Source organism: Pinus tabuliformis, chromosome 1_2 (assembly GCF_031772625.1).
Source record: "Pinus tabuliformis cultivar Carrire ecotype Pingquan chromosome 1_2, CPIR1, whole genome shotgun sequence".
In the NCBI taxonomy this organism is placed as follows: Eukaryota; Viridiplantae; Streptophyta; class Pinopsida; order Pinales; family Pinaceae; genus Pinus; species Pinus tabuliformis.
This window is the reverse complement of record NC_142298.1, coordinates 658,341,551-658,351,713: the sequence shown is the minus strand read 5'-3', so window position 1 is coordinate 658,351,713 and position 10,163 is coordinate 658,341,551. Positions and strand designations below refer to the sequence as shown.

Here is a 10,163-nt window from a genome sequence, read left to right as displayed (position 1 = left end):
CTTGTGCATTAGATTGAGGATTCGAAGGCATGGCCATATGCAAGTCATGTCATTTGGTATCAGTTGCACTTAGTGCAAAGAATAAGGTAGGGTTACCGTATTTAATGATCATGTCACTTAGCTCCCCTCTAGCATTGGTCCGAAAAGAATGGCTCCCATGAAGGGATGAATCGAAGAGCATAATCTGGTCTGGAATTGTTGAAGGCGTAAACTAATGAAGGTGGAGGTGAAGGTCTACTACAATTGTTGGTAAGGTATTTACAAGTTCCCTTTTAATGAAGACATAAATAGTTTCCTGGTTTCGATGTCACATGATAAGGTTGTATAGGTAATATCGAAAACTAGGGTGTTGGCCAAAGTGATTGTCATGGAAGCGCATTAGATGAAAAGCATATTCTTGCATATCAAATTTTGCAATTCTTGGTTGGTTAATCATGGCATCTTCAGTGGGGAAGAGGATGGGGAAGGCCATGGAGAAGAGGTCCTTTGTGTTGTATTCGTTGGCTGGAGAAAGGTCAATGATGGGCCATTGAAGTGAATGGGTGGGTGTGGAATTGGAGGATTATATGTAGGCAAGTATCTAATCAATTTATGTATGAGAATTTGGTAAAGTTGCAACAAAGGAGGATGGTTGAAGGTTAGACAAGTTTGGGTGGAGAAGTTCATGCTCAAGATTTTCAGATAGGGCTTCTTGGGGTCTAATAGAATTAGGGGAGAGATGACGTAACATACCAAAAACGTCTGAAGGGGAATCAAGCAAAGAGGAAAGTGCAAGCGGGTTAAGTTTTACATCTTTGTAGTATGGGTTGTTTGCTAACTTGAACTGTAAATCTACGAGAACATGTGATCTACTGACAAAGAATTCATAGGATATGTGGTCATTGTTGGTTTTATTTACAACAAGGATGTCTATTTCTAAGAGCGTGTGAGGAAGGGAGGTGACAATGTTAGTTATATTTTGACGGAAGCTAACAGTATGGCCGGAATATTTGAATTTCCCTCCACATGCATGTGTTACTTGAAGAACGGGGTTGACACGGGAAATGAGTATCTCTTCAACTTTATTTAGGCAAGTGAGGACATGGGGTTGGTTGCCTGGGGCTATGTTTTTTGAGGAGGAGAAGTGATGGATAGGTAGCTTAGAGGCACAACAAGAACAAACAATGTTCTCATTTCTTTTTCTTGTTTTCATGGATGGGTAAGCTTCATGACAAGTGGAGTAGACTTGTATGGGGCTAAGTGCATCAATTATTTCATGAAAGCGACGATGTGCATGATGGAGATGGTTGTTAGGGAATTGTTGAGTAGTTGAAGAGGAAACCACAAGGGGGGATGAATGCACATGGAAAGTGGGAGGTGACAAAAGGGCATTGGTTGGAATTGAAGAGGAATCCACATGGGGGGATCACTGCACATGAAAAGTGGTAGGTGAAAAAATGACATCGATTGGAATTTATTGGGAAGCGATTGGACATGGAAGGGAAAGCTGAAGACTTTAGGTGGATGCTAGGGGAGGGAGATGAACCTAGGAAGGAAGAGGCGTTCGGTTTGGGTTGGTTTGAGAGGGAAGGTTGAATCGATGATTGTTGTAGAGAAGACAACGACGTGCATTTATTTTATCCTTGTTAAGTTCCTAGTGGTGTCGTCGTTGTTCCTTCTGTGCATTATTCACTAGGGTGGGTTGCATAGCTGTTTCAAACAAGACAATTTGTCTCAAAATCAGAGGTGTAAGTGAAGTAGGAGCAAAGGCACGTAAAGCATGCATGACAAGTTTTTCTTTCTTCCTAATTATTTAAAGTTGTGTTTGTTTTATTTTTTTATTTTTGTTGTGTTTTGTTTTGCATTACAAAGTATAGTAGCATATATATGGTGCGAGTGTTTCTTTTAGGGAAAGTGTATGCATTATGTAACATGATGAATGCAAATTGCAAGTGTAGTACGAAGACAGGAGAGAATGATATTTGTTTTGTTTGGTTGTTAGACTTGTTCGAAGTAAAGTAATCCATCCTGGGATGTTCAAATGATTATTAGTAATTGTAAATGCAACCACATGATGCATATTTGGCCTAGACTAAAGGAAGCCCATTTGTGCATGTGACCATAATTAGAAGCATTATGTGCGTATTTTTTTTCATATATAGCATATCATATTCATATGTGCATATGAATAATGTGTATGTGTTGCAAATAAGCTTACATGATGAACAAGGATCGTGAAAAGAAAGTGAGTGAATGGCCATGTATATAGAAGAGACATTACAAGTGAGAAAATGGGCATGTATGCACGCGAGAAAAAAAAAGTGGCTGCCCATTTTTTCATGAGAACCAATACACTTGAGAGAGGGTGCATATAGTAATGAGAAAGCAATACAAAAGGCCGAAGCATTGTTGAAGATGAGGTCTAGAAAAAGTAAAGTTTGAATTGCAGACAAGAGGGTTCAATAAGGTGCAAAAGGGAAACTGGGGCTTAATGAGAGTGAAGAGTGGAAAGGAGTTGGCAATCGGGAAAGGGAGGGGCATAATAGGGGAAGTGTTTATAAATTTAAGGATGGGAATCAATAGAGAAGGGGGGGGGGAGTATGGGAAGAAAAGTGTTAAAGGGAAAGGGTGTATATAGCAAGAGATGGGGAATAGCGAGGGAGAGGGGACAAATATATGTTTATAGGCAACAGGAATTTTTTTTCGAGGGGGAGGAGTGGGTTGAAGGTATTGCAAGAGGAAAGCTGACATAGAGGCATAAGGGAGTTCTTTAGAGTGCATGAGGGTTGGGTGGAGGCATTCAATGCCATTGAAAGTTTATGTTTTGACACCTAGTGTGAAGAGGAATCGACATGATGTGACCCCATTGGATATGTATCTGACAACTCCTAGCTCACTTGAAAGGAGGAAAAAATCCTTTACAGATATGCCCAAAAGGCCAAGGGCAACATCGTCAAAAGAAACACATTTTTGAGTTGGCTAGTGTGGGCATGCAATTCAAGCTAGAGCACATAGCGATAGTCACATTCGAGGAAGGAGCCTTCACATTTTGAACAATGCCATGTCTTGTCAGGTTGTTGAACATCTTCTTTCATGCATTGTAGCCCATCAATGGTAAGGGGGCATGCGAGGAAGTAGAATTTGTCCAAGTCAGTTGTTGTAACAATAACATAGAGGGCAACCCATGCTGACATTTCAACGTCGGGCATTGCAAGAATGGCAGAATTTTTTTTGTTTGCATTGGCCTGTTGGCTGTGCCAGTGTATTTCTGGCTAAGTGACGGAGAGGAAGATTTGATGCCTTCTTCTTGAAGCCATTTCTTGAGTTGGTGTGTTTCATAGATATCTGGATCTATAATAAGGCAAGTCATCGACATAGTTCTAATAGTTCGCCCATTGAACTCGACAAGCTGGCCCCCTCTAATTGCAAGGACTAGGATGGTACATTCCATGTGGAGTTTAGAGAGTGTGAGTCCTTTGGTGTGGCAGTGTTCTCCCCATAAGGTGACATCGATGCTACTACCAGACTTGTCGCGCAGGGAAATAGATTTTCTGGTAGTTTCAAAACCATCATGTATGTGAATGATCGAGGAAGGAGGTTGAGCTAATGACATCGATAACATCAACAAATGAGTTGAGAGGCGCAAGTTTGAGTGAAATTATTGGCACAAAATGGAAGGTATGGGAAGGTATTGTTTGATCTCCATCTAAAAGGTGAGATACATTTGATGTGGAGAAGAGGAGGATTTCGAAAGGGTGTTTAAGATGGTTGTACGTAGGGTTCGGTACCTTTATGGAGCCATTCGAAATTGTGTATATTTGGCCAAGCTGGATGAGAGCATGGAGTGAGACTGCCAAGTCATTAAATGCAGATACATGGATTTTTTCACCATCACAATCAACAAGGTCAAACCGAAAGGATTTCCCAGAGTCACATGCATTGGTGTATGCTCGAAGGGTTGGTTTTGCGAGAACTCTACCTTGGCTAGACCAAAATGTATGGGTTGGGGTAAGTTCCTTAAAAGGGAGTGTTGTTGCAGATGAAGCAAGAAAATTTTTGAAGTTGGTGGATTCTCTTTCAATGGGGGGCGGTTGATGAAAGGGAAGAGACAATGGATGAGGATGAGGGCGCATGGAGAATTTGTTCAGCAGAGAGAATAATAGGGATTGGCTCACCGATCAAAGTTGTCACATGATGGAGTATTTCAAGTTCGAGGATAGAAAGTGACCTGCAAGAAAGAGCATATGTGAGTATAGAGGGGAAGTAAAACATGATAAAAGAAAATAGATTCTAAAGCATACATAAAAGGCGAGGAAAGCCAGGAAAGATTATGCAAGATTCCCTGTGCGCAACATATATAGTATGATGTGCATATGTGCATGAGAATTTTTTTAAGAGCACGATAGATCCTATTTGCAAGTATTCGTTTTTTGCAAGTGCATCATGTGAATAAGGAAGCAAGACCGCATGGCTATGAACACCATCAGAAAGGGAGACACGGTAGCAAGGGGTTGACATCCTAGCAGTGCATATTTCTTCGACAACAACAACCTAGAGGAATGGTTGCATCTCGATAGAGCTAGTGAACAACAATGAAAGTGCATTGGTAATCAAGGTTGGTTCCATGGTGATATGGCTTTGTTGTCGAAAGAAAGGTGTTGCAAGAGAATATCAATTATAAGTGTACAAAAGTGAAGAACAATTTGTGTAGTAAAAAGAAAGGAAAAGGTTAAAGAGTTTATCTAAAATGAGATGAAGCAACAATAGAAATTGAAGGGAAAAGTGTGGAAGATAAAAAAACATGAGGGGGAAGGAAGAACAGGAAAGAACAAGTGCGTTATAAGAAATTAATAGATAGCTAGACTATTGTCCTTATGATTTGTGCAATTTTCATGTGGCAAAGTTAAATGTTTCACAGGTAAGAAAGAAAAGCAAGAAGAAAACAACACCCACCATGATATTGTTATTTGTTGAGTGAAGGACAGTTTTGGAAGGAAGAGAGGAAGGGGTAGGCAATTTGAATGAGATACCTAGCAAACATTGAGGGCTTGTTCAAACAAAGAGGTTTGGCAGTAGCAAGGCAAAGTAGGAAGCATTGTTTTGATTATGGTTTTTGTGTGTAAAGCAAAGTGTCTTTCTGGACTGATGGCAATTACAATTTTGCACCCTATTCAAGTGACCTTGCAACTTTTCAGATGAAATGGATCTATGGATGCAAGCAAATAAAAGTAGTAAAAAAAAAAAGACACGCTAGCTTTTTTTGCGAGAAAAAAATCCTGACTATATTAAAAATAAAAGAGCATGAGGCATTCTGGGAAAAAAATAAGTGAGAAGGAAAATAGAGGGTACAAATAATGGAATAAGATGTGTTTCCAAATAGCATGTAACACTAGTTAGATAGCAACCATAAATAGTGTAACATAATAAGAGATAACAACCATAAAGGAAAAACTTCCACAATAGGGGAAAAGCAATGTTAAAATAATTTCCTAAGGATAGGAAAAGTGTACATGCATAACTGTCAATATGTAAAAAAGCAATGCAATAAAGAGGAAAAGCCAAAGACTTGTACCTCTTAGCAGGGAATAGCACAAGATATCCTGCCAAGTCAAAATAGATTTGTGTTAGGTAAGTGGTATTTAAAAATGACAAGGAAAATGACTAAACTGGTTTGACCAAGTAATGCCTCTAATTGCGACATTTGTAAAATACCATGAATCATTTATAAAGTAGCATCAATTTTTTCCTCCAAAAGAAGTGAAGTTATAAAAGAACAATATGAAAAGGGGTCAGTTGTATGCAAAGGGGAATAGAAGGATTCCTTGTCCAACAAATTGTGCTAACTATGAAGCTAACAACAAGATGTGAGGACCTTTTTAATTAGTAGAGCAATGAAGGAGGACATATTATCCTTTTAGAATCACATGGAAGAGGAAGACATAGTGGCAAGTCACTTGGGATCTTTTCTCAAAGGTATGACAAATGCAATGTCCAATCTCATTATTGTAGAAGGTTTGAACATTATGCATATGAATGTAGGGAAAAAAATGGTATGGATAAACGAAATGCAAATTTCATTAAGGAAATATTTGAAAAAATAAGTGAAGAGAATCAACTTTTGTTGCAATATAGCATAAGAAAGAAATAAATGGGTATGGTAGTAATGATGGTTGTAGCAACTATCACTGAAAAGGAAAAAAAAAAATTGAATCACTAAAATCTGAGGTGAGAATGTGAAATAACAACGAAGTATCAAGCATGAGTAAAGGAGTTATCTCTAGTTGCACTAGCAAGGAACCAGTTTGGCCAAGTAATGCCTCTAATTGTAACATCTGTAAAATACCATGAATAATTTGAAAAGTAGTAGAAAATTGTTCCTCCAAAAGAATTGAAGTTGTAAAAGAACAATATGAAGAGGGATCATCTGTATGCAAAGGGGAACAAAAGGATTCCTTGTCTAACAAATTGTGTTAACCATCAAGATAACAACAAGATGTTTTTTAAAATAAATACAATAGTAATTTTATGAAAGACAAATATCAATAATTTTCAACCCTTGACAGATATATCGAACTCTCTACTTCTAAACACAAAGTAAATGATGCCAAATGAGGGATTTTTTTCAACCCTTGACAGCTATCTCGAACTTTCTACTTCAATGATAAATTTCTATCCTTGCAAGAATTTTGTTACCTGTAATGACTGCTGGAAATAATTTGTTGCAGGATTTTAATAAATCCTCTCTCATGGCTCTTCAAATATTGCTTTAGATTTATAGTTAGTCTAATCAATTCTAGGTCTTCAATCCTCACTTTCACTGGGCCAGTCTGATTCCTTCAATAGGTCAGAGTTAACCTTAACTCTATGTCCTCTTGTGCTTTGTTTCTAGTTGTTAGGTAATATATCAAAGTTAACCTCTATTTCTTTTTGTGCTTTGTTTCTAGATGTCAGGTAATAGGTCAAAGTTAACCTCTAATTCCTCTTGTGCTCTGTTTATAACTATAGGATGAAATTGGTAGCACAATTATTATAATTAGTTTAATATTTAGACTTAATTATGCTTTAAAATATTACTGTGACATGGGCTTTAAATATGCCCATTATCTCTGATATATAATGATAGCACCTCTTGTGATTTTTAACACAAGATATGATCTACAACATGATACATATGGATTTTAGATGGATATGGGGTTCAGATAACATTCTGGTTTGTTTGTTCATTAGCACGAACTCTTCCGGGCATGAACACTATGAATAATACATTTTAGAAATATTCATTTGTCAATATGGAACAAAAGTGCGATGAATATACACAAGTGATTCAAATTTATGTTTATGTCCATAGATCGGACACTAGTAATATGTTGTTCATCAAGGCTATTGTATTTAACAATTAGGAGACATGTCGTGACATGAGAAGCATGAAATTCTAGTACTCACTAAGGCTAATATTTTGTCTATTGTGAAAAGCACTTGGACTCTCTAGTCTCCACATAATATCCTTGTGCCCAGAAAAACATAGTTGGAATTATTTTGAGACGTTATTTTAGCATGACTGTCACTACTGTTGGAAAGTTTGTGGGAAATTTCTATCTCCAGTCTGGGGAGCTATGAAAATTGTCTACAAAGTTTGGAGATATTTTCCTAATACAACAAAGAGTATTATATTGAGACAACCTTTCTAGAGGATTTTTTGGTCATGTTTCAAAGTAAGTGTTCTAGTTTTGAATCTCGAAATTTATAGTTAGTGTTTGTAAGGTAGCAACACACATGCTCCCATCGGAAATATGTTGCTATCAATATGAAGTCGAGAAATTGCTTCCAAGTGTTTTCATATATATGTGTTAGTTGTCTATGCAACAACAAACATGGCATCCACAGCTGGTAATTGCTTGGAACATAATTAAGATGAATAAAGAAATTAAAGAAATAGGTCAAAGGAGGAACTTGGATGTTGTTGTATATACATAAAGCACAGGGTACATGTATTTCCCATCCATGCATGTTATGGAGAAGAAACCATTGAATCTCATTGCATTGTATCCATTACATTGTTGCTTTGTGTGTTGTTCCAGAGAGAAAATGGGTGTGTTTGCATGTGTGGGTTTGTTTTTTTACATTGTATTATCCTCAGTTAAAGCATGGAGGCCATGGACTCAATATTTCAATTGGAATACTACTGCTTTGGGACTGGGACAACAGCCCAATAAGGCAGATTTGCAGTTTGGGACTTTGAATAACAATGAAGGGTCCTCATTATATATGAATATGAAGTACCACATGGGGCCTGTGTTGACTTATGCTATCAATGTCCATACAATTTGGCATGGCAGGTAGAGTAAGAAGGAGAAGAGGGTTATCAATGAGTTTCTTCTATCTATCTCTAATAATACAAAGAGCCCTTCTGTGGGTCAGTGGTGGTAAACATTGCAGCTATATACTGATCAAACTGGTGCCAATATTAGCATAAATATAGTGATTACTAGTCAGCATGATGATTATTACTCCCATGGTAAGGTACTAAGTAGGCTTACTATTCAGGAAGTGATAAAGAATGTCATAACCGCCAAGAGTATTCCCCTTCCCATTGATTCCAAGAATGGTATTTACCTCCTCCTCACTTCTGGTGATGTTGTTGTCTAGGACTTCTGTAGAGAAGTCTGTGGATTTCATTGTTTTACATTCCCATCCATTGTAGGATACACATTGCCTTATGCATGGATTGGGAATTCTAGAAAATAGTGCCTGGAAATCTGTGCTTATCCTTTTGCAGTGCCAAGCTACATGACTAGAATGAAGGCATTGAAGGCACCTAATGGGGAAGTTGGTATCGATATGATGATAAGTGTGATTGCCCATAAATCCCCTGATCAATGCCTGGTATCATGGTGAGGATCCTACTTCTCCTACTGAGATTGCATATCTTTGTGAAGGTCTTTATGTGACTCAAGGAGGTGGATCTTACATTGGACAAGTCCTGACAAACAAATTTAGGGCTAATTACAATTTCAATGGCATCAGGAGGAAGTATTTAGTGCAATGGATATGGAGTCCTATTTTGAATGCATGCTTGATACCAAATGCATTGGATAGTTGAAGATGTTGTAATGCTCTTGTTAGTGGAAAATGGGTTTGCTAGTGTTATGGTCAGACTCAGGGGTTTTTATCAAGCCTTAGTATCACAAATTCTATTTGTGGGTTGGATCTAGACAACTTATTCATGGCTTCTTTATTGGTATAGACCTCAATATGCCTTAGGATTATTGTACCCGAAAATGCATCAAAGTGTTGTGGAACAGTGGAGGCTCTAATCCCATTTTTATTTCTTGACAGTATGTACTAAGTGTTCTTATTTTAATGGTAATCCCATTATGTTTGCTTGCGTGTGTCTATATAGCTCTATCTATTTAGACTATTCAGAGAAATATTAAATAGAGAGCATTTGTCTATACAACTTGATCTATTTATACTATTCAGAGAAATATCGATCAAAGAGCATTAATGTCTATTGAATTTTTAAGATCTATTTTGATTAAGTAAAGTAATTCTATATTCACATCAAATTTTACTAGAATTTCCATTTATGGTGACTATGTTTCTAGAATGATGTCAATGTTGCGTATTTTTCACTGGTCAGGACTCACTTGGATACATTTTGTAAAATTTAGAAATGGAATTTGTTGTTTTGAATGGTGTTTTAATCTTCTCGACATCTGCATAAATTTTTAGTAGATATAGGGGCTATTGGTTTGACATATAAGATCTGAATGGCTAAATGGCTTGAATCCTTAAGATCTCCATTTGATTATCTGATTCCGAAATATCTGAGAGGCAACGAAGTCTGTTCTCTTCTAGTTTCCTAGAGCACCCAAAATTCCAAATTATAGCACTAAAGGCTTTCCAAGTCCATGAAATTTTTGTGTAATAATGTTAAATGAAATTCTTGTTTAATAATATTCCATGAATGACTGAAACATATTGCATTAGTAAATTTTTGTTATAGAAACATGAAGCAGCAATGTAGAATAGGTTTTACAAAAACATGAAGCACCAATGTAGAGTAGGTTTTGTATCAATGGAGTGTGTTTTATATCAGTTAATGACAAGAAAAACTTTTGTAAGAACATTTACTACTAGATTCTTTGAATTGTAAGAACATTTACTACCAGAATCTTTGGATT

At 37.1% G+C, this 10,163-nt stretch overlaps 1 pseudogene; it reads left to right on the top strand.

Annotated features, from left to right (window-relative positions):
• Positions 1-8,064: 8,064 nt before the first annotated feature.
• LOC149207396 (protein EXORDIUM-like 3 pseudogene) lies at positions 8,065-9,079 on the top strand (annotated as a pseudogene).
• Positions 9,080-10,163: the final 1,084 nt, after the last annotated feature.